This window comes from Panthera uncia, chromosome E1, assembly GCF_023721935.1.
Source record: "Panthera uncia isolate 11264 chromosome E1, Puncia_PCG_1.0, whole genome shotgun sequence".
Lineage (NCBI taxonomy): Eukaryota > Metazoa > Chordata > Mammalia > Carnivora > Felidae > Panthera > Panthera uncia.
The window spans coordinates 46,393,287-46,417,218 of record NC_064814.1 but is presented as its reverse complement, the minus strand read 5'-3'; the positions used below and the strand labels follow the sequence as shown (position 1 = coordinate 46,417,218).

The 23,932-nt window shown below is 57.3% G+C and overlaps 1 protein-coding gene across 2 annotated transcripts in view; it reads left to right on the top strand.

The window, feature by feature from the left end:
* Positions 1-10,916: 10,916 nt before the first annotated feature.
* The window catches only part of KCNJ12 (potassium inwardly rectifying channel subfamily J member 12), a 41,505-nt gene continuing 28,489 nt past the window's right edge, over positions 10,917-23,932 (top strand). For both annotated transcript variants that reach the window (XM_049636843.1, XM_049636842.1), the window contains exon 1: positions 10,917-11,216. The gene's annotated coding sequence lies outside the window, so the exon portion shown is untranslated. The remainder of the gene's footprint in view (positions 11,217-23,932) is intronic.

The window sequence follows — 23,932 nt, the reverse complement described above, 5'->3', positions numbered from 1 at the left end:
CAAACCTGGGCTCCCAGGTCCAAAAGCAAGGGGGAAACTGAGGATGGGCACGAAGGCAGGTGCCAGGAAGTGGTTATACAACTGCACCAAGCCCGCAGCACTGCCAACGTCACCTTTAGAAACTTTATCTTCTCCATTTGGAAGCAGTTTGTGGTCCAAATTTTTCCCGAGGCAGAAACCCCTAAGGACATGCACAGCTTGGCTTGGCATAAACCGAAATTGTTTAGAAAGCAAGACGATAAGAATCCTTTCTCAGCCTCCCACTGTGCTCCTCAGATAATGCTGGGGGAGCAGTGTGTCTAACCTTCAGAGCCCCTGAGACTGGAGAGGCTGAAAGGGGCCCCGTCCTGGGATGGGGGGCCTGGGTGGGAGGGGCAGTGCCCGCCTCACCCAGCGGGAGCTATGTGCTGACACAAAGCCCCGAATTCCCCATCTTGCTTCCCTCACTGCACCCATTTTGTGCCTAAGCCCTGGCTAGGCCGAAGGCCCAGGAGGGATCCCGGGACAATGGTGCCCCAGCTCCGGGCACTGACCTCGGGGCCATGCCTGGATGGGCCTGATCTCTGGCACCCCCCCCCCCCCACCAACCTCACACACACAGGACGAGCTGAACGGCGCCCCTGCCCAGACACCCCAGGCCCGCTACTCAGGGACAGAAGTGTTCTGGTCCTCGGACACCTCTTGTGACATGGCGCTCACTACGTCCCAGGGCAGCTGTGTTTGCCTTTGAGCTGCTGGAATGGTAGGAAAAGTTATATTTTCTTCTGCATCAGTGCAGAAAGAGGCCGAGGTTTGGCCTCCAAGAGACCTCGGTTCCACTGGCCACACCTGGTTCCTACCGCCAGTCCTTCGCTCTTACCGTTCCCCCTGGTCTGGATGCCCTTCCTGCTCCCATTGTTACTACAATCCTGGGCTTGTAGACACCAGAGAACTACAGGAGGAACTTGAGCCCAGAAGGTACTCACCCCCAGCAAAGGGACACAGTGCAGCGGGTACGAGCATCCGCTCTGGAGTCAGCCGCTTCACGGCTATGCGACCTTGGGCTAAACAGTTCTGTGACTCAGTTTCCTTCATCTGTAAAATGGGAAAAATGCTCTAATGGATATGGAGATGTGGGTAGAGAGAGGATGCCTGGAGACGGCACTGCGCTGATGCCGGGCATGAGCTGAAACACCCTGAGGTCTCCCGCCCAAGAGCCTGGGGGTTCTGCGCCACCAGGTCAGCCAGCTGCCAGCTTCCGGGATGTGAGGAATGGCTGCTTTCTCCATCAGGCCTCCCTCCCTGCCCCGTGTGAGAGCCCCCTGTTGTGGACACAACTCCTCGGCCCTCCCGCCGCCCCGCCCTGCCTTCCAGCCTCCCTTTGGGAGGGGGCTTACCCCTGCCAGCTCTTCTTGTCTCTTTCCCCTGTCTTCTAAGTGCCAGTTTCAGAGGCCGGAAACTGTGGGTTTCCAGGGGCTTCTGGAGGCGGCCAGAGGCATTGGAAGACGTAGACAGGGGGTTTCTGGGGGAGGAATGGAAACCTGCAGGTGGCAGTGACGGGCCCTCGGGCAGATTTGGAAGTCAAGGCTCCGGGGGTGAAAGCAGGAGGCCTCTCAGAGCCCAAGGTGGGTGTGGGAAGGCCCAAATACACTGTCAGCACCCTCTCTCAGACCCCTGGCCCAGGGCTCAGACATCCCCTTCTTGGTCTGATCCACCTGAAGCGCTGTAAGACCCTGGGGCTCGTGCAAACGGAGGTGCGGGACCCAGAGCGAGGAGGAGCTGGTGTGGGGCCCCAGCAGGTCAGTGGGTCTAGCACCGCCGTGATGTCGTCCGCTTGGGGGCCTCTGACCCTTTTCTGTGCCTTGGACCCTTCCTTAGAATTCTGGTCTCACATGTATCAAATAACACCCAGAATTCCTAAGGAGCCAGTTATCACGATAGTTAAAAAGCGCTTTTGTGATGGTTAAGGACGTGCGTCTTTGTGAACGCATCGATGATCAAGTTGAATGGCGGGTTTCATCCCAACCACAATATTAGGCCAGAGGTGGGCGTCAATGATATTTAGAAAGCTCTGCAGCCCCAGGAAAGGGATTTGAACACATCTGCGACTTGCCTTGGTGGCAAAGTCTTAGGCACTGCTGATGATACCAGGGTTTGCTGTCTCAATGCAAAGTTGAAGGAAACACTACATTTCAGCTGGAGGTTGATAAAAATAGTGATCCTTTCCCATTCAAATACATGAACTTAGAGTTGCAACCTCATTTCTTCTGCTCCTGTGTTCCCTGCCAGGAAGAGGAGCAGAAACGCCAATGATGCCACATTCAGTGAGCAACGGTGACAAATGATGGCCACTGCTCTTTATGGAGGCCTTGCATTGTGTGGGACACGGGCTGAGAACTTTCCCCACGTCTGACCCTTGTCAAATCCCCATCATGTGGAGGAGTAAACTGAGGCACAGAGAAGTCAAGTCGTTTGCGCAAAGTCACACAGCTCGTGAGTGTTGGTGTCGGGACTTGAACCTAAGTCTTTCTGACCCCAGAGCTTGTGTCGTTCACCCCCCTACCCAGTAGAATGCCTGGGGTACACCTGAGGTCTAACAGATGTTTGGCTCCTTGAAGCGGCTGTTGTTGAACCCTCTGTGATCAGGAGGATTCCCTGGGGCTGGGCTGGGCTCCCTGGATTTACAATTGGTTCTATATTTATCATCCCCGTCCCTAAGCAGGTTAATGGATTTTAAATGGAGTCGATACTAATTGCCCCCGTGCTGTGGATGGGCCGGCCTGGGGGGAGAGGTTCCTCCACAGCTCTAGGACCAAATTCCTTCACATAGAACATCAGCAAACCTAGGGTGAGGGTTTAAATAGGCCGAAACGGAAGCAAGGAGTGCTCAGGGCCACGGCGACAGCGTGGGCGAAGGCGTGGCAGTGGGACCCTACACATGCATGCCAGGGGAACCAGGCATGCCTCCCATCCCAGCAAAAGTCCTCCTGGTCCATGCACACCGGGCAAGGCTGTCCCCGAGGAGCTTCTGTGAGATTCAGGTCATCACAGAGTGTTTATTAATCACCACAGACAGGATGGGGTCGGGCAGCTCCACGGGGAGTCCGGAGCAGGAAGGAGCTCGTCAGCATGGAAAAATTGAAGGGAGTTGTTCAGGACAGCTTTCTGGACCAGTCTCGCAGGGCAACGGGGAGCCCCAGAAGGGGGAAGCCTCCCTTTTCCCTCAGCTTTGGGCTATTTTAAAAATTGATTAATCTGGGGAGCCACAGGGACTCTTTGAGCATGGTATAAAGAAAGATACAACAGACTTACAGAGAACAGTTCACCTCCTTCCTGATGTCTCTTTCCAGAACATTCTACGAAACACCTGTGTGTGTGTGTGTGTGTGTGTGTGTGTGTGTGTACGTGTGTGCACGTATGTGTCTCCTGCTTAAAAATAAAAATTCCAGTGATGGCATCCATCCCCTCTCTTCTGCATCATGCTTTTCCACTCTGTCTTAAAGAACTTTCCCCGTTAGATTCAATCGACAAATATTTCTTGAGCGTCTTCTAAGTGCTTTCAGACCTCTGTCCTCATGGAGTCTGGGTCCTTGCTCTTCCATAGCTGTGCGCTGCCCCCCCAACCCCCCGCCACTGATGTGCTACCTTGTGTTTTCCTTCCCTGGGGATACCGTGCAGCCTGTTGCTATCACAAGGTGAGTAACTTTGGAAGTACATTTGGGCACCCGCGTGCAAGCATATCAGTGGGATAAATTCCAAGATGTGGAATTCCTGGGATAAAGGGGTGTATCCGCTGAACTTGGCCAGCTGTCACCAGACTTGGTTGAAATGTCAGGGTTTAGGTTGCAGCCAGGGAAGTGGTGCTGATGTGGATCGAGAGGGAGACTCGGGGGTCAGAAGTGGGACTCGTCTGGGGAGAGAGAGATAAGCCCCTTCTGCCCCCGAGGAGCCCCCAATCTGAGGGGGAGGCAGGATTGGAGAGGCACAATGGCTCAGGAGAGGTGTGGGGGGGGGGGAGCCCAGGAGGCTGTGGATGCCTGGAGGAGGTGTGGGACCTGGTTTAAGAGGGTGGGGCATCCAGGGAGCAGGTCTCTTCATGAGCATCTGCTGTGTGTCTGTTGCTGTGCTGGATGCTTTTGGGGAGCTGTCCCCCTGGAGATCTGCATCGTCCATCACTTAGCCAATGAATAACTGGGGGCCTCCTAGGCGCTGGGCACATTACTAGGCGAGTGTCATGCCCATTGTGCAGCTGAGGAAACCAAGGCTTGGAGGGAGAAGCCAAGAGCTGAGGCTCCAGGAATCCAGTCTCCCCACCCCTCTCCCCATCCCTGAGAACGGCCCAGGATGTGGGTGCTCTTTAAATAGGAACTTCTGGCCCCGGTTGACTCCTGGGAATGGACCTCAGGATCCCGGGAAGCCTTGTCCATCCCGTTGCTGGGTTGTCAGGCTTTATTACACTGACAAGATAATTTAACTTAAAAAAAAATTGTTGAAGCAATAAATGCTTTCTATACAAAATTCCAACAAAACAGCCCTGACGAGGTACCATGAGCCCTTGTGTCCCACACTTGTAAACTACTGTCTTTCCTCAGAACAGAGGCTGAGCTCCTGCTGCAGGGGGGGGGTCCCCCCCCCCCCCCCCCGCCCCAGGTGGGTCTGAGTCCAGAGCACTCAGGAAGCCGGTGTAGACATTTGCCTCCCCACAAAAGCGAATGCGGAAAAAGGCCCCCCTCCTAGGACACACGAGCAGCAGTTTCATTTCCAAGGTTTCAGATTTTTTTTTTTGCTTTGCAGATGCAAAAATATCTGTCGTTTTTCTTAACATAAATAGGATCATGTAATAGACCCTATTCTGCCTCTTGGTTCTTTTTGTGGCAGGGTGGGAGGGGACACTTGGCCAATAAACTCTCCATTGTCAGGCCTTACAGATCTCTTTCTGTTTCAGAGTCAGGCCCAATTCAGAGAAGAGGAAACTGAGTCGGAGGCCTCAAGCCGGGCTCCCTTGCTGAGGGTAAGGGGGGCTAGTCATGGGGGCAGGGAGAGATGGCCCCACGTGGTGACCGCAATGGGGGGGGGGTGCACAGAGAGGAGGCTGGCAGTGCCCACCAGGGTGGAGGGGGCCTGGGTAATTGGCCGGATTATCCCAGCAGGGAGGCCTCCTTGGGGGAAGCTATTTTTAACTCTGAGAGGCTGAAGCGACTTCCCTCCCTCCCTTTATTGCCCTTTATTCTTGTCATACTGGGGCCTGCAGGCCTTGTCCACCTTCTGTCCCTTTAGGGGAGAGAGAAAACACCCTGGCCTGCACCTCAGGGTTTATGCCCCATGTGGCAGAGCTGTGGCTCGGAAGGACCCCATGTTAGAGAGGAGGAAAGAGCTTCAGAAAGTTTGAGGGACATTTTGGAGGCCTTGCTGGTCTTCCACCCACCATGTCCACAGGCAGCCCCTCCAGGGCAAGGAGAGGAGTATTAGGCTCCATCTCAAAAATCTCTTAAATCAGAAGAGGGATTATTCAGAACTCAAAATTCCAGGGGTGGATCTAAGAGCCTCAAAGAAGCCTGTCTGGAATCTTTTTTCGCTCAATAGATCAGCTCTGGTTTCCTCCGGGTGGGTCCCCTCTCAGGTGGCTCAGCCACATAGGGGCAAAGGGGTCCCCAGGGGCCCCAGGGAGCTAGAGCTCCTTTTCCAGCTTATCCAGCCAAAGTCCTAGGGTCAGTTCTCATTGGCTGACTTCAATCACATGTCTCTCCTCAACCAATCACAGTAAAGCTCACAGCCAGGCCTGGGTGGCTTGCTCACCTCGGGCCCTGGGGATGGTCCCAGCCTCCAAGAAGAAGCACGTGGCAGAGAGGTGGGGGTTTGGGTGGGCGGGTCCCCCAAGAGAAAGGTTCCCAGAAGAGGGGCCCCAACCACGGGAGGACGTGGACCACCGATGCCTCTAAAGTCTGGTAGCCGGGACAGAAACGGCCCGATGCCCAGAAGACGCCGGACAAGCGTGGCCCAGAGTCACGGGCTCTACCTCCCTGGCCTCCATTAGCGCGTTCTCCTGACGGCTGCAGCTCCATGGAAGGCAGAGAGGAGGGACCGGGGTGACCAGGGCCAGTGTCACAGCCTGTGCAAGAGGGGAATAAGTCAGCCAGGCTGAGCGGATCAATGCCTGCTTCCTGACGGGTGGGAGGGACTCAGTGTCCTGTTTGCAGGGCCGCCACCCGTTCGTTGCTGAAGCTCTGCTTTCCTCAAATCAATGCTGCAGGGTCAGCCCGGGGCCCGACCGGCGTGTGGCTGCGAGGGCGCAGGGTAGTCACTTCCTTGACCTCCCTGGCAGGCATCACCACCCCTCCCTAGCGCCCCAGAGGAAGGGCCACCTGTCTTGGCTTGCACACCTCTGCACACGAGCAGCTCACAACCACCCCAGGCGATCCCTTCCTTTGACCTGTCTGGGCATCATGTCTTCCTCTGCCAACTGGAGTGGCATCTATCTGCTTAGAAACTGGAGTAATAACACCATGGTCCTTCATGATAAGTTCACGCAGGTGGGCATTTAACCCAAAGCATAGCACAGGCCAAATGTATAGTCAGTGGCAGCCATTGTTACCATCATTGTTATTATCATTTTGTCTTGGGGATTAAAGGCACTGAGGGAGGAGACTGAGCTGAAGGTAGGACTCCCAGGTCCAGGCTCTGCTCTGCTGCTCACTGCCCAGGTGGTCGGGGCTCTCTCCTCCCTTGGCCCCAGCAGAATGCAATCCTGTGCCTCTTGACTTCCAGTCAAGGGCTTTATGCATCCCACAAGAAATGCATATCCTGGATCAGCTAGGCACAGGTCTCTCTCCCTTCTCAGGGGTTGCAGTGAGAGGCAGGGTGAGCCCTGGACCCTGGCCACCTGCCTGGAGGAGGAGGCAAGGCTTCTGCTGAGAGGCAACCTGTGATTGTCTGGGTCTTTCCATCCTGTGTCCATTCATTCTCATTTTGCAGGCACTTACTGCACACCCACTGTGTGCCAGGCCCTGGGCCGTGAATGCTCCGGGCAGACGTAGTCCCTGCCCTCGTGAACTGACAAGCCTCGGAGGAGACCAGTAGTAAACAAGAAGTCTCAGAGAGTGGCCAGACACGAGGAAGGTAAAACGGGGGATGGTGGTAAACAGGAGACGGGAGACTCTCGTGGGCCCCCCCCCCCCCCCCCCCGAGCTGCCTCTGAAGGAAGAGCGGCTTGGGGAAGGGAGCCTAGGGACAGAATCAAGCTGGTGGGTGGCATCCAAGAGCCCGGCTGGCTGGCTGGTGTGTCTGGAACCGGGAAGCCGTGGAGCGTAGGTGAGGTGCGGGTGGCAGGTCGTGGGCCTCTGGGGCTTTGGTTCTCACACCTGCCCTGGGCAGGGTTAAACGAGGCAGCCCGTGAGCCCATTTTATGTTTCAAGGGTCTCCTGACGTGGGGCTTGGGGCCGGGCTGAGGTCTAGGTGTGGCAGGAGAAAGCTGGGCAGGCTCCTGGGAGGAGGCAGCCCCCAGGAGGATTCTGGGGAGCCCTGGTGCAGCTGAACTGGTGAGGGACAGTCTGTTTTTCACATCTCAACCAATGATCCATTTATGCCTGACGCAAATGCATCGGCGTTGGTATATGAAGACGTGAATATTAAAAGAACTGTCAGTTCTGTGCCTGCTGCCCGCCCCGACCAGCAAACCCCAGCCTGGGGGGGTGCCTCCTGCTCTCGCCACCCCCTTCCATGGCTTTGTGGCCTTGGAATCGACCTCACCTCTTTGGCTCTCACTTTTCTCAAATGAAGGAGTGGTTCCAGATGGGCCGGGTGGCTCTTTGGCCTCCTGGCTGTGGCTCTGAGGATGCTGAGATGAGCAAATATTAGTTGAACAGCTATTATGTGCCACGCCCCAGGTGGGGAGGGACTGCCCCACTCCTCAGAAAGAAAGCACTTCAGATTGAGGGAAAGCCGGGAACACTCAAAGCGTGTTACCTAAGTTGCTAAAACTCCTACTGTGTGCAGGGCACTGAACTCCCGTTCATCTCATTGGCTTCTCTCACGGCCGTGTGACAGGGGCTTATTTTACAGAGACCTCAGCAAGGGCTGTGTCCACATCTCTATGCAGCCCTGCTTGGCCCCCTTCAACCCTAGAGGGAGGCATGATCCCCACCCCCTACGGGCAGTGCCCTTATAGGGCCATGGGAGGCTCTGCCTACAGACCAGGAAGCCTTGGAGCCAGGTATGTGAGCTGGTTAGAGCAAGAGCCCCGTATGTCCCTGTCCCTCTCTGCCTTGGTCCCTGCATCTGGAACATGGTTGTGTTCACCAAAGGGAGGCTGGTGCCCCAAGTTGCCCAGCAAATGCCTGGGTGTCAGGGTGCTAACAGCCGCTTCTAGGATATGATTAAGAACTGAATTCCATTCCAGCAGGTGGGGGGGGGGGGGGGGATAGGGGAGCCTAAAAGCAGTGGCCTGGGGAGTCAGGCTTTCACCTTTGCCAGATATTCTTTGCCTTGCCGGAAGTCCTGGGGCAAAAGACACCTGCTGTCTCTGTGAAATGGGTCCGATAATGGCTCTGGGGGAGGCCTGGGGCCCAGGGATAAGACCTGGCTTGGTGAGGATCTAGGTGGGGACTCTGTGTAGGGAACATTCTAGGGTTGCAGATACCTTGGGAGTTACCCTTGTCCCAGGAACTGTCAGAATCCTAGGCACAGAGGTGCCCCAAGGTGTTCCTGTCCATTCCCCAGCTATGAGCTTTGGATGGAACTATCTCCCAGCTGACGGGCATCCGGGGTCCTCTGGGGACCCGCGGCGGAGCCTGGGAGGAGTGCCTTGGGGCCGGTTCCACCTGGGGCGGGACTGTGGCCTCCTGGGGCGGGACTGTGGCCTCTCTGTCTTCTGGGAAACTGGGCGGGGGGACGGTGGGGAGCTGAATCAATTCCCTCCTGGGTCGCTTGGAGGGAGAAGGAGGAAAAGTTTCCTGAGAGCTTTTGGTCCTCTGGGAGGCTGGTCTCCGAGGAGGAGGAGAAAACCAGGGCACGGTGTACCAGTTAGGGGCAGAGTGGGGCATTGGGCCGGACTCTCTTGGGGTGGCCCTTCTCTCCACTGCAGCCCTTAGCAGCTGTCAAGGCAAGGGGGCAGGGGCTCTTGTTCTGGGGACAGATCGGGCCCTGAGTCCTGGTACTACCTTCAACAGCCCTGTGACAGACAATGGGCCTCCCTGTGCCTCTGCTCCTTTACTTGTAAAATAGGGTCAGTGAGTGTATTTACCCTGTTGCAGTGACAGCAAAATAATTCCAGCCAGGTCTTTAGCACAGAGCCTCACACGTCTTGAGTGCTCACTCGGTGTTAGCTGTTTCACCCAGCCAGGAGCCGTATCAACTGTTGAGGTATATTTTACACGCATTTAATCCTCACTGCGGCTCCATGAGGCAGGAATGGTTACTCTCCCCACTTGATGACAGGGATAGTGAGGCACGGAGAGATGAAATGACTTGCCTCCACAGCTGGTCAATAGAGTTGGCGTAATCCAAACCCTGGACAGCCTGAGGTCGGTGAGTTCTCTGGGTGGGTTGGGCCAGGTGGTACCTACCAGCTGCCAGCGGCCTGGAGCCTGGGGCTGGGAGCCTGGGGCTGGTGGGGCCTGCAGACCGCTCTGTCTCAGCCGCCAGCAATCTGGGCGGTGGCCAGAGAGCCATCCTCCTTGGTTAGAATCCTGCAGCCAGTCTCCCTGCTGTGCAGACACATAATTATATTTCACATTAAAGGGGAAGCTGGAAGCCAAGGGGGCCAGGAAGCCCTTTGAGGCTTGTGCTCCGGGCACAGACCTGCCTCCTTGGCCCAATTCTGTGGCCCCAAGGCTGAACAAGGGGTCAGACTGGTGATAAAATGGGGTCTTCCTGGGCCAAGGCCCAGTCGGGCAGGTCTGTCTGCCAGGATGAAAGGCCTGGGCCCGGCGGGAGGCTGAGAGATCTGAGGCCCAGACAATAGGCCCCAGGAGGCTGGGAGGGTAGGGCGAGTGGGGACAGGCTGGGAAGAGAGCCTGAGCCTTGCTGGGGTGGCAAGAGAAGAGGGTCACATGGGGGTCAAGTCAGCAGAGAGAGAGAGAGAGAGAGAGAGAGAGAGAGAGGGAGTAGGGGGGAGGAGCACGGAGGAGAAAGAAGGAGATGGGAGAAGCCAAACAGAGCACAAGATGGGGAGGAGAGAGATGCTATTAAAGAGGGGGAAATGATGTATGTATATGAGTGTGCATAGAGTGTATGCCTGGTGTGCAAAAAGAAAGGATTCCATGGGAATGATGTACAAGCTAGGATCTGTGTGCACGTATGCACATGTGCAGATACCCCCCTGCATGCACACGTGTGAGTGTGTATGCACCTGTGCACTTGGAACCATCATGCATGTCAGGACATGCATTTTGCATGCTTGTATGCTGGCACCTGAGCTGTGTACCAAGGCTGTGTGGACGCGTGTGTGCAAGATTCCCTTGCCTGTCTGTGCGCTGGCCATGCACCTGTGTGTGCGCGTGTCCCTGGAGGACATGCCTCTGTGTGTGTGTGTGTCTGTGTGTGCGCGCGCGCGCCCCATTGCGCAAGTGGCTGGCGGTGTGTGTGTGGGGGGCGGCCCGGGGCTGGGGGCGCTCTGGGCCAGGCTAGGGCCCGGGTGGGCGGGGGCAGCGGCGGCGCGGCGCGGGGCGGGCGTGCTCTCGGCGGAGAGTTAGAGGAGTTGCCGAGCCCGGTTCTGGTGGCAGCGGGGCGCGGAGCTGGGTGCGCGCCGAGCCTCTGCCTCCCGCCGCCTCCTCGCCCTCCATTCCGCTCTCCCCGCCTTCCCCGGGCCTTGCCGCTGCCATCGCCTCCGTGGGAACGGTAGCCGGGGGCGAGGGGCTGGCGCGGCCGGAGCGGGCGGGGAGGCGCGGGGCGCCGGGGCGTAGAGACGAGCGCGCCCGGCCCTGCCCGGGATCAGATAACAGCCGGCGGGGGAGGGGGTGGGCCGGCCGCGCTCCCAGCCGGACGGAGGGACGGACGCCAGCCGCGCCGGCCAGAGCGAGCGCCCCGCGGCCGGGGGCGCCGTCCAGGCGCGCGCCCCCGACCCGTGGCTGAACCGGGGAGATCGGCGCCCCACACTGACGCGCCCCTTGGCATGGAGCGCCCCCGGGGGCTGCCCTGAGGCGGCGGCGGCGATGCAGGCAGCGCGGCGGCTGCCGGGGCCAGGAACGGCCGCCCGGAGCTCGGAGGACGCGGAGCGCGCCGCGCCCGGGGCACTGACCGAGGTAAGTGCGCGGCCGCCCGGCGCTCGGCCCCCCGGGGGCCCGACTCCGGCATCCCGAAGGCCCCCTCCCCGGGCAGGAGCGAGCACGAGGTGGTGCTGCAACAGGGAAGGTGGGGCGGGAGGTTTTTTTCTTCCTCTCGTTTCTGTTTTTTTTCCTCCCTTGGTGAGCCATCGGAGGAAATGCTGACTGCGAGCTTTTCTTCCCCTGCCATGTCTCCGGCTACTGCCACCAGGGAACTTTGCTCCTTGCTAACCTTCGTCCTGGGGGCGCTCCGGGAAACTTTGAGGCGCCCTCGGCCCCCCTCTGGCCAACTCGCACATGGGGGCTCGGGAGGGAGCGTGGGGAGGCACTTTCGCGCGAGGCATCAATCCTATGCGTGACCTTCCCGGAGACCCCGGGATTAAAGTGGGGGTGCAGAGGGGGCGCAGTCTACCAGCGCCCGAAAATGCCTCCAGGCCCTAGATCTGTGGGTCCTCGGAGTCCTTTCTCACTCCCACCTCCCGTGCTCTAATGGAGTAAAAATATTCTGGAAATGGTGTTTTCCGCTAGCCAGCCGGCAACTCCAGCCGCACCTTTTTGCTTTTAGAAGTCGGCCTTGATCCCAGAGGCGATGACCCCTCAGCTGAGAAGCCCCCAGGGTTTCATGGCAGGAGTGGCTCCTAGGTGCTCACCTCTGCTCCCGATGCCCTATGGGGAAGCGGCATGGGGAACCAGGGGGCTCACTGGAGTGGCACCTGGGGTGGGGAGCTCCTGTGTGTGTGTGTGGGGGGGGGTGCTTCACATGGGAGTTGAGGCCCCAGCGCATGTCTCTGCTGCCGCTCCTGATTGAGTGTGCACTGGTCATGTGAATATTTTAAAACCTGTGTTTAGAATGGGAGGTCACAGGAAAGTGTTTCTTTAGAGATGGTCTTCTGTTCTGGGAGGTTCTCCTGGCCCCTCACCCTGCTGCCCATTTCCTAGGGGGCGTACCCATCTGGGAGTGCTGCACTGCCTGTGATCCGTTCTACTTTATTCTTTGCTCCCTGTGCCCAGGTTGGAGCCCTGGGGTAAAGTGCTGGGGACCTCCTGCCCCCGCCCCCATACCTACCTTCCGGAACCCAGGTTCACAGGCTCTGTCTTCCAGGAGCACGGAGGTGCCCACATGCCGCTGAAATCAGTAGCCACCTCTGGAAGGTAGAACCTACAAGGCGTTAGCCTCCGGCCTTATCCCTGACCCCCTCCCTTAGGTGCCGAGTAAGGCCAGTCCCGCTGCCTCGGCGTGACCCCAGGCTCACTTTCTGCTAGGTTGTTCCTTTGTGGCCCCTCAACAGGGACTTCCTCCCTAGGCTGCTGTCATATGGCCAAAGGGTTAGGGAGGAGGTCCCAGTCTTGGGCCCACTGGAGGCTTATGGTCTTTTTTTTTTTTTTGTGAAGTCCCCGCTCCTCTGTTCTCAGAAAATCACCCCACTCCTCGTGCTCAGAGCCCAAAGAGAATCTTCAGTAAAGTCTGCCATCAGCTTTCTGGTGGTCCCTTCTCTCCGGCCAGGGGACTAGAGGTTGGCAGCTCTAAGAAGGAGATGTTGGACTGGATCCCTTCAGGTGGGGTCAAGACTCCTTAGGGGCAATAGGGTGCAAGGAGGAGGGACTTGCTTGAGCATTCCTGGGGACAAGAACGGGCGCTCCAGTGTGCCAGATGACAGGGGTCCCCTCTTCTCCACTGGTGCGCTGCTGAATGCATATAGGTAGGGGGTGCTCTGTAAATGCTGGGTGTTGGCGCAGCTCTGGGTTTATTGGCCCGCCCCTGGACCTCTGTCCCCATCATGGCCACCTGCCCCGTTAGGCCCCCGTAGGGCTTCCAGGCTGCTCAGGAAGGGATGTGGTGGAGGCTGCTGCCCGATCCAGGGATGTTCAGTGAGCTGTGCTGTGCTGCGAGAAAGATATGCCCAGAGAGGGACAAGGTCTTGCCCAAAGCCACACAGCGAGTCAGGGGTTTGAGCAGAATCATCTAGCTCTTCCCAGGCCAGGGGGCTGCCCCTGTCAAGCTTCTTGTCCCAGGGCCACAGTGTCCCTCCCCTCAAGTCTTCCTGAAGCAGAACGAGGTAACATTGGTGGCCCTGCAGCAGTGAAATAATAGTGACAACAATGAAGATAGTAATAACAGTAACAATGACAGCAGTTCCCTGCAGTTATGCGGTACTGGGACGGGTTCTGCTTGTGAACAGTTCCCTCTGGTGCCCTGGGCCACAGTTGGCAGCACCGGGCATGGCACCCGGCGGCCTTGGCACACGTCTGGGGCAGAAGCAACTGCGTCGTCACTCCCGGCAACCCCTGCGGCCCTCGCCCAGCCCCAGGCTGAAGGCTGCTGGTGCTCCCTCAGAGCCCACCCGATGGCCACTCTTGGTCTCGCTGCCTCTTGGCTCTGGGCTGGGCCGTCCTTCCGACAGGTGCACCTGGTGTGCGGTGCTGGGCCCCCGCCAGGGCTTTGCTGTGAGTGACACATGGGCACACCTGCCCCTCCCCTGGGGCCTGCAGCTGGAGCCCTGCCATAGGCTGGCACAGAGAAGAGGCTGAGAGGGAGGCAGCTCGTGGGCAGCGGGAGGGTGGAGGCTGGGCCGGCCACTCCAAGGTGTGGTGGGTGTGGGCTCGGGCCCACAGGCTGGCTGTACCAGGGGAATTGGCTGCGTGATAGGAAGACAGCAAAGGCCGAAGATAAAAGAAAGAAGGCCGGCTTGAAACTGGGCCGCAGGCGGGGCAGGGAGGTTGGAGGCTTCAGAGGAGCCTTGGGGGTGGGGTGGGGGCGGGGCTGGACGAGGCAGGCGGATTTTCCAGAGGAGCCGGGCCGCAGGCGGGACTGGAGCCCTCGCCGGGCACTGGCCGAGGGCCCAGCACTCTGCCACCTGATTTAATTTCCTAATGGTCTGCCAGTACCTAGGGTGGCATTAGCTCCATTGTACAGACAGGAGATCTGAGGCCCAAGGAGGCACCGGGAGGGACAGGAACCTGTGTCCCTCTGGTCCAGAGCCCTGGCGCTCTCCCGGGGACGGAGTTGCACCCTCCTCTGTTCCCCAGACACCCTGCCCGGCTGCGTTTGTGTGCCAGGCTGGCTGCAGGGTGCCTGCTCGGCATCCCAGTGCCCAGGTGGCGGTATCCCTGGGACCTAGGGAAGGCCTGGCGTGCCCTGTAAATGTTTGGTGGGTCTGTGTCTAGGCTGCTTTCTCTGGCCGCAGAGGCCTCGCTGTGATGATGGGAGCTGTGGCGGGCCGTGAGCTCTAGTGGTGGAGACCCTGGCACCCTCAGCCGTGGTCCCGGTGTAGTGCCCGGCATACAGGAGATGCTTAATAAACTGGTGGTGAATGAATGGAGACCCAGCCCCTTCCCTCGAGAATCTCACTGTTTGGGAGGAGGCTTCAGGGCACACAGCCAAGGTGAGCGGGGCTGAGTCACTTCTCCTCGTGGTCTTCAGTTTATCATCTGTGAAGTGGGATCAAAGTCGCAGCTGGGGGGACCCCTGAGAACACCTGGGAGGGGGGCAGTAGAAACGTGAGCTTCCGTGTGTGCTTCTGGGTAGGGGGGATCTGAGCAGAAATGGGGGTGTGGAAAGGGAGCTGCACGAAGGGGGGGAATGTGGCACCAGAGCCTTGAGAATCTGTCCTTCCAGTGCAGCCTGTCCTTGGACATGTGGGGAAACTGAGGCCCAGAGAGGCTAAGTGGTTTGCTGCAGCGGGAGAGGGCCTCAGACACAGGCCTCCTGCTCCTGCTGTGTGTCTTGTACCCCCTCCCCTTCTCCACCCCTTCTCTCCACCCACCCCCACTGATGTTCCGTAGCGCAGGTCTTCCTGCCCAGCTGCTGAAGTGGCAGCTGCAGAGGCAGCGTGAGGCTGAGGGGACCTTGGGGACCCCTGGTCCAGCCCCCTAATTGGCCTTCGGCCCTGTAGCATCAGACAGAGTTCCATTTACACGGCCAGATAGGAGCGGGGGCCCCTTTCTCAGTGATCCTGGGGAGCAGGTCTACCCCGGCTGTGCATTGATGCTGCCCCAGAGTCAGTGGGAGCAGCCTCCTGGATCCTGCCAGGGACCCGTCCCCCTTCAACCAGCCTGGACTGAGCACTCCCACCACTTGGGCAACTGAAGCCTCCCCCTCCTTCCATCAGCTGTGGTCTGGGTCTCTTTGGGGGACTCAGGCTTGGGGAAGGGCCAGGGAACAAAGATAAAGCCTTCAGAGTGGCCATGCTTGCTTGAGCACCTACTGTGTACTTGACACACTCTGGGTGCTTTCGTCTTGGTCTTGGGCTCAGGATCCTCCCGTGTCCCCCCCCCCCCCTTTTGTCCTCAACTCAGAATAAAAGCCACACTCCTCACTGTGGTCCACAGGGCCCTGCACAGTCTGGTCTTCAGTACTACCCTCTCTGCCCCCCACTGTCTCCCTCTCCTCAGGCCGCCCTGCCTTTCTCCTTGCTGTGCCTCCAACACCTGAGGCCTGCTCCTGCCCCAGGCCATTTGCACTTGCTGCTCCCTCTGCTTGAAACACTCTTCCCCAGATCCCCACAAAGCCTCCTCCTTCACCACCTTCAGGTCTTGTCAAAGGCCACCTCCTCCATGACGCATCTCCTGGATGACACCATGGGCTCCCTTTGCCCACATTCCCTCTCTTGCTTTTTTCGACTCGTCGAATTTAATGCCATCCACCATGTTATGTTTTATTTGCTTATCTTGTTTATTGTCTGTCTCCCCCACTGGGATATAAGTGCCTTAAGTGCAGAGGTTTTGGTCTTATTTGTTCCCAGCTACGTCCCCAGCACCTACAGCAGTACCCTGTGTGTAGTAGATGCTCGATAAACGTGTGGGGGCATGAATGGGTTGGTTCCTCCATGTGCGGTGCTTGATAGATAGTGTGCTCAGTAGCAGTGGTAGCCACAGTTATCATCCCACTCTTCAGATCAGAAAACCGAGCTTCGGAGAAGTGACAACACTGTCCCCAAACTGAGGAGCTTGTCGGGGGCAGAGCCAGCTTTCAGACCTCTCCTCTGAGCCCTTGGCCTGCCATCTGTCTGTGAGGGGGAGAGAAGTGGCATTTATTTCAGGCCCCAACTCTGCATTGAGCTCTTTTTGTCTGTGACCTTATCTGCTTCAAGCTCTGAACCTTGCCGTGTTCCTGGCCTTTGGCTTGCTTGCAGCTTAGGGCGTCCCCCATCCCCACCCTGTGAGGGGCAGAAACCACATTCCCATTGCAGATCTAAGCAAACTGAGGTGCAGGGGGTCAGGGCCGCTCGGTCCTCAGCGCTTCTCTTCACGTTTATAAATCTTTGGGCCTTCAGTAGAATGTGTGGAGGCCGGCTGCAGGGGCTGGGGGTGGCAGAGGGGACAGCGTCTCCATTTCTTGCCCAATTAAACACTTTCACACGCCCATCGGCCTTTTGTTTTGTGTCGGTGTGTTTTACCTCCTCTGCACAGTCTCTGTTTTTGAGCACCACACCCAGGTTGAAACATTTTATGTTTCAAGATTGGCCATTACCAACTTCAGCAGCTTTCCAGCTGTAAAAAGAACCTATAGGCCTTCTAGCTGGCAAAGCACAGCCCCTTGGCTCCCCCAGATCACCCCATCGCCTCTGCCAACCTAAGGCTTACGCTCCTTCTGTGGATGTCCAGACAGGTTCCCGAGGGGCTGGGCCTTGGCCAGGGCTGCTCAGCAACCCCAGGTGCCCAGCGGCCATTTAGCCAGATGTGCCCCAGGGCAGGGCACTGTCTCTTGAGGCCCACCCTCCGGGCAGAAAAGGGATCAGGTCATAATGAAAACCAGAGCTATCTCCAGATTGCCTGTGACTGTCATCAGCCTCTGACCTGTGAGTGGGTGTCCTGGAGGAAGGGTGAATATGACATCCCAAGGTGGGAGTGGGCCGGCCGAGGCCAGAGAGGGACAGCCCCAGCCAGAAGTGGTGAAATGTCTCAGAAGCAAGGTGGGGGGTCGTGGTCGAGACTCTCTGCCCCCTAGAGCCTCCTTGCAGCTGTTCTGAGACTTACTTAGGAGAGCTGGGGCGGGGAGGAGGGAGCGTGTGGAGATAGGGAGGTCCTGAGCTCTGTGTGTGTGTGTGTGTGTGTGTGTGTGTGTGTGTGCGTGTGCGTGCGCGCGCGTGTGTGCGTGCGTGTGTGTGTGTGTGTGTGTCATGGAGACTCTGAGAGGCTGAGGGCAAGAGAGGTCAGGGAGGGGCTGTGCGGCCCCCACCTCCTGCCCACCTCCCTCTCCTTCCAGCTGCAGCCTGAGCCCCCTGAGCTGGCGGCTGCAGCCCTGCAATTCTCCAGCACTTAAAGCAAAAATAAATCACTGCCAGCAGCTGGCGTTCTGGGTGGTAGCAGCCGCCTGCCTCCTGCCCCCGACCCTATGCCTCTGGGCTCTTGGTTCCGGGCCAAGGCCAGGCCAGGCTTCCACTCGGGCCTGTGGGGGCCTGAGGAGGACTGGGGATGGCCGGGGGGAGCTGGCCCCATCCCTTCACGCCCCATCCCTTCACGGGACTAGAGCTTGGCAAGGCCCAGAGAGTGTGAGGCCTGTCTGGGTCACGTGGAGGGCAGAGGTGGATGCAGGGCGTGGGGATCTGGGGGCAGGTAGGGAGCTCAAAAGCGGGATTTCCTAGCGGCCTTGACTGTGGCCTCGTGGAAGCAGGGTGTGACAGGACCTGGGAATCCCGGTGCCACCCCATCCTCAGGACCAGCCCCTGGCATCTCTTTTCTCCCAGGCCCCTCCCTTCCCTTCTCGGAGAGGTCTCACCGGTCAAGTATTAGTGTGCAGGCTCTGGGGATGTCAGGATTTCGGCGCCATTCATGCTTTCCACGATTAGCTCTTGAGCGAGTACGGTGAGCTGTGCCCTGTGCCTTGGGATCGCGGCTGATGTCTTGGTGGGTGGAAGAGGATTAAAGAAACAAGCGAACAAACACATAAGGAAGCATAGACTTTGTCATGCCTTTTTTTTTTTTCATGAATCATTATCGTTTTTAATTATAAGAGTGTTACATGCTCATGGTAAAGTATTAAACAAGTGTAGGGATAGAAAGTGAATCTCTCCTTCTCAGACTCTGTCTTCCGCCTCACCCCAGCCCAAAGCTTTATGTTCTTGAGGTGACCATTATTAGAGAACTTTCTGGATTGTCTGAGTGCTTACGCAAACATGTGAATGTAGTTATATAAACATGCCAACATCTATAGTTCCCTTTCCCCTTTCTTCCTTTCTTGCTTTCTGTTTTTTTTTTTTTTCCCCGTGGGATCATTCCATACGCGCTGTCCCTGCTGGTGCCCCAGGGCTCCAGACCCAGGGACTTCATCCTTTCTCCTTTGATGGGCATTGGCTTGAGGGCTGAGTCACAGAGTCCAGATCATAGAGTCTTAGCTGTGGAGTCTTTGAATATCCAGAGCCACCCGAGCGTACGGGTCATGGATTCTTTGAGATGGGAAGTTGTAACCTCTTTGAGACCGAGATTACAGAGGTGCAGAATTGGCGCATCTTAGCCGTGGGAGAGGTGCCGAATCCTGCACGGGGTACCTCCTTCCTCAGACCTCTCTGGGAGCATGCTCCATCCCCAGAGATTCTGGTTCGGAGGGTCTGGGGTAGAGCCCGGGAACCTGCACTTTTCAATCTTCCGAACCTCGGAGCCCCCAGCCCAGCCCCCTTCGGTCCCCATGCCACCGCGAAGCTCCCTGCCCCGGGCAGATCCCACCCCCTCTGGGCCTTAGTGACCCACAGCTCATGCACCACGGGGAAGGTGCTCGCTGCCATCGTTTACTTCTTCATGGTCTTCAGAGCTGCGGTGGGGGGAAGGGCCTCTGGGGAATCGGTCACCCCTGATTCATCTCTGAGCTTCTCCATCTCAGGTGTCTACCACCTGCTTGGCGAGCCCATCATTCCCATAACCTGGTTTGAGCCTGAATCTGAAAGACACTGCCCGCCTCGGTCCACTGAGGGCCCCTGGTGGAGAGGATCTGCTAGCCTAAGTCCGAGAGGGGTGTGAGTCACCCCCACTGCTCCTGGACCCCAAGTCTCAGTTTCCCCATTTACGAAATGGGTGTGGACACCAGGCCCACATCTGGGCACCCACTTTTTCATCCCTCTTGGCTTTGGCTCTGCGGTCAAGGCAGGGCAGGGCAGGGCAGGGCAGTTTCCTCTCTCTCTCTGCTCCCCCGCCCTCTGCCATTCGGGCCGGAGGCTCAACCGTGCCCATATTCTTGGCCTGCTGAGCTTCAAGCTGTCGGCAGCACCTGCCTGGCTGGGGCGGCCAGGCCCCCTCCTGGGCCCTGGGGAGCCTTCAGGACCACTGGAAGGGGTGCCCCCAGCAGACCCTGGGGCAGCTCCGGAATGGTCCAGCCCCTCCCTGGGGGCTGCATAAGGAGGAGCCCCTGGCTGCCTTCCTCCTTTCCTCTGTGGACCCTGCCAGCCGCAGCCTCACAGGCACCCCTGGGGCCTGGCCCTCATCCTGCAGCAGATGCCCTAGTTCTGAAGCTCCAGGGCCAGGTGACCAGGCTTTGGGCCCTGTCCCGACCCAGCTACCTTCCTGGTGGTCGCAGGACCAGCCGTGGCTGGGCAGGCTCCAGGGGTCCTCTGGAGCAGCTATCCGAGCCAGTGGTATCAGTTTCTTCATCTGTGAAATGGGAACACTAGGGAAAATGGGTTGAATGAACACATACACTTGAAATTGTGTCCGGGTGGTGGAAGGAGCACGGAGGCAGCAGTCCAGGGGGGACAGTCAGCCAGGTCCCAGAAAGGAAAACAGATGCAGGGACAGTGGGGAGCAAACTGCACCCTGTATTAGTTTCCCGTGGCTGCCATAACAAATTACCACAAACAGAGTGGCTTAGAACGACACAGATTTATTATATCCCAATTCTGGGGGCCAGAAGTCTGAAATCAAGAGGTCGGCAGGCTTGCTTCCTGCTGAGGCTCTGAGGGAGAATCATTCCATGCCTCTCTCCCAGCTTCTGTAGCTGCCACCAAAACTTGGTGTTCCTTGCCGTATAGACACATCCCTCCAATCTCTGCCCGTTTCTTCACCCAGCCTTCTTCTGTCTGTGTCTTGTCGTGTCCTGTCTGGTCTTCTCTTTTCTTCTCTTCTAAAGACACTTGTCATTGGACGGAGGGCCCATCCTAATCTAGAATGATCTCATCTCCAGATCCTTGGGTTAATTTTATTTGCAAATACCTTTTATCTAAATAATGTCACTTTCACAGGTTCTGGGTGGATATATCTTTGGCGGGGGGGGGGGGGGGCTTTCATTCAACCCACTACACATGGTCAACCTGGATACGCTGTCCTTTCTTTTTTTAAGAAACATATTCTATTTTAGCGATGTATTTTGGAGACATACAGCATTGGGGTTACATGCCTGATCTTTGCTACTGTGCCAGCTGTGTGTCCTTGGACAAATTATTCAGCTGTTCTGTGTCTCAGTTTGCTCATTGGCAAAATGGGGATACTAGGGTCCTTTGTCTATTAGGCTGTTGGGAGCAGTCAGATGAAACACGCAGCCCTGGGATGGGGTGTGTGTGACACCTTTTGTTAGTATACCAACCAGTGAAATGGTTTTAAAATCTAGCTGGCATTTCCCATGCGAGGCTGAGTTTCCATTTAGTCAGCCCGCCTCATTCTGATACGCTTCTGTGTCTCCGCCCACCCCTGGGCTGTTCCTGCCCGGACTGAGGTCCCCATGCCTGGGTTGCCCAAGCCAAACGTTCCAGAAATGGCCCTGTGGGGTCAGAGGGCCTGTGCCTCTGTGACGTCGAGAGCTGTCACTGCTGTGCCCTCCTCCGGGTCATCCCGGCGTCCTCACCTCTCAGCAGAGCCGAGCGAGCCTGCGCCCTCGCACCAACGGCCGCCAGTGTCGCTGGCCACCCAGCCCCTGCCAGTCCTGGCTGTGACGGTGGCCCTTGCATTTCCGTTGCTTCATCTGCCCGTCTCTTGTTCTGGAGTCAGGTGGGGCAGCTCTTTACATCCAGACACCTTCCCATAGCTTTTCTGGCCGCAGCCAGCTCCTGCAAGGACCTTGTTTTCCTGACCTTCATCCTTCCCCCAGGCTCAGGTCACTGGGAGTCAGGTGGCATGCCCCTGCCCTTTCTCATCGCAGTGGGTCTTCGTGACTAACGCCAGGGACAGGAAGCGGCTGCCTCGTCTTGCATATGCCCAAACGGAGTCTCAGAGAGGCCGCGCGCAGCCCATCGTGTCTCTGAACAGCCCAGTCTGCGCCCGGGGCCTGAGGGGTGGGCTCCTCAGGGGTCTGGGTTTCCCTGAGAGCTCGAAGTTGCCAGAGGGAGGGGGCTGGGTTTTATTCCCGCCGTCGCCCCCGCTTCGGGCCACCACGGATGAGCCGCTGCGATGCCCTGGCCTGATGCCACGTGGCCAGGAGAGCCTGGGTGTCCTCAGCCCCTCCCTTGGCTTCCGGTGGCCGTCAGGACGTTTTGGGGGCTTTAGCAAAATGCATGCCCTGGTGGTGAAATCAGCAGCCCGTGGTGGTACTGGGTGCCTTTATTTCTCAGGAAGTGACGTGACGTTTCGCTGAGACTTGGCACCCAAAAATAATAATGAAAATGACTGTTTACCCAGTGTCTTCTGGTGCCAGGTGCTGTGCTCAGTGCTTTCCCGAACATTATCTCATTTAATTCTCAAAACGTCCTGGCCAGGCGGGGCGTAGGGCTTGAGAGAGGAGCCACTGAGGGACACAGGTGGCCAAAACAGCGTTTGAACCCAGATTGACAGGCCCTATGAGCAGGCCTCAGTTTCTCTCCAAAGGCATGAAAGCCACAGGCCCTGCCGTGTTCTCCCTCGAGGGGGCAGAGATGCCCTGGCCAAGGATCCGGGAAATGCGATGTTGGGCAGGAGCCAGGTCGGCCTGGATTCCAATGGGGCTGTCGCCCTCTGCTAGCTGTGTGTCTTGAGGCAAGCAGCTTCACCTCTCTGAGCCTCACTCCCTTATTCTGAGAAATGGGGCTAAGTCAACACCCTGTTTAAACTGCGATCGTGTGTGCCAAGTGTTAGCACTATTACAGAGCTCTAGACGATGGAGGGCTCCCAGAGTTCTGTCCATTTTGCAGGGGGAGAAATTGAAGCCCCGAGAGGGAGGGACCAGCAGAGCTGATGCCCACATTGAATGACCTGCTGTCCTCTGTCCCCTGAGACCTCGGCCACCGAACACGGCGTCCATCCAATCTCCCTCATTCTTACCCCCACAGGACTAGAGCAGAAAGGTCATCGCTTGAGCACCTACTGTGTGTTGGGAGGCTCATGCAGGGGAAAGATTTAGGTCGAGGTCTTGCTAAAGCTCTCAGGGTCGGGGTTCCTCCCCTTCATCCATTTCTCACGTCTGTTTATTGGTCCCACGTCCCTGGAGCCCCAACCCCACCCACAGCTGAGTTCTGTGGGTCTGTGGATATGGGGTGGGGGCACAGCACGCTGCCTGTAGACCTGGCCACGAATGTTATTTGATGCCCCGGGATGTGATGGCAGCCGCTCTGGTGCCTGTGCAGACAGAGGAGCCGTTGATCACTTCTTCCTTCACTCACTGATTCCTTTAATTATGGACTTAAATTAACCCATGGCCTGAGGAGAAGTTTCTGCAGAGGACGGTGGGAATGGCAGAGCAGAGAAGGCACCCTCAGGAGGTGTCTCTACACCAGTGCCTCCCAGGGTGAGTTTCCAGCCAGTGGAGACCTTAGAGAGTCCTTCAGAGCCATCCCTGGGGCCCTGGGCAGGACCCGGGGCAGAGAGGTTTCTTGCCACCTGCCTCTTGGGCACACCCTGACCCTCCTAGACACCAGGGAGAAAGACATAAGGGACACGAACCCCTGAGTCTGTTGCCTGGGGTGGCCAGTTAGCCCCACCTCACTCCAGGTGCTGCTTCTCAGCTTACACTGCTGATCCCAGGCCTGTCCCCTTCCTGCCTGTTCCAGAACCTTTTCCCTCAGTTCTGGGGCCCTGCCCTTCACTTCAAGATCCTGGACCCTTAGCTGACAGTGTGGCCTCCTCTTTCACTGAGAAAATCAAAGAAGAGGACTTCTACTTCCTCCCACCACAGCCACCCATGTCCTGGCACCTGTGCCCCTCAGCGTGCCTTCTTCTCTTTCCTGCGGATGGAATGATCTCCTGCCTTGCCCACTGGACCCCCATCCCTCGCACCTACCCAAGATCATCACTGTGGTGAGTCTCCCTCTCTCTGCTAGACACTTCTCTACACTCTGCACCTGTTTCTTCCAAAGGTGGGCATTAAGGGCTCACCGTAGGCCAGCACTTTCTGCAAGTACCAGGACTCTCCAGGGAACAAAACAAAGCCCTGACAGCACCCATTCATTGTCAAAACTCCCAGCAAACTAGGACTAGAGGGGAACTTTCCTGCCTTGATAAAGACTATCTACAAAAAACCCTATAGCTAACATCGTATTTAATGACGGGAAACTTTAAGCTTTCCCACCTAGATCAGGTACAAGGCAAGGATGTCCCCTCTCACCACTCTTTCTTAGCATTATACTGGAAGTCCTTGCTAATGCAATTAGGCGAGAAAAGGAAATAAAAGATATACAAACTGGGAAGAAAGATAAAAGTGTCGTTGTTCACAGATGACATGCTTGTCTATGTAGGAACGTCTGAAAGAATTGACAGAAAACAAATAAGCCCTGGAGCAAATAAGCAATTTTAGCAATGTTGCAGGATACAAGGTTAATATACAAAAGTCAATTGCTTTCTTATATACCAGCAACGAACAAGTGGAA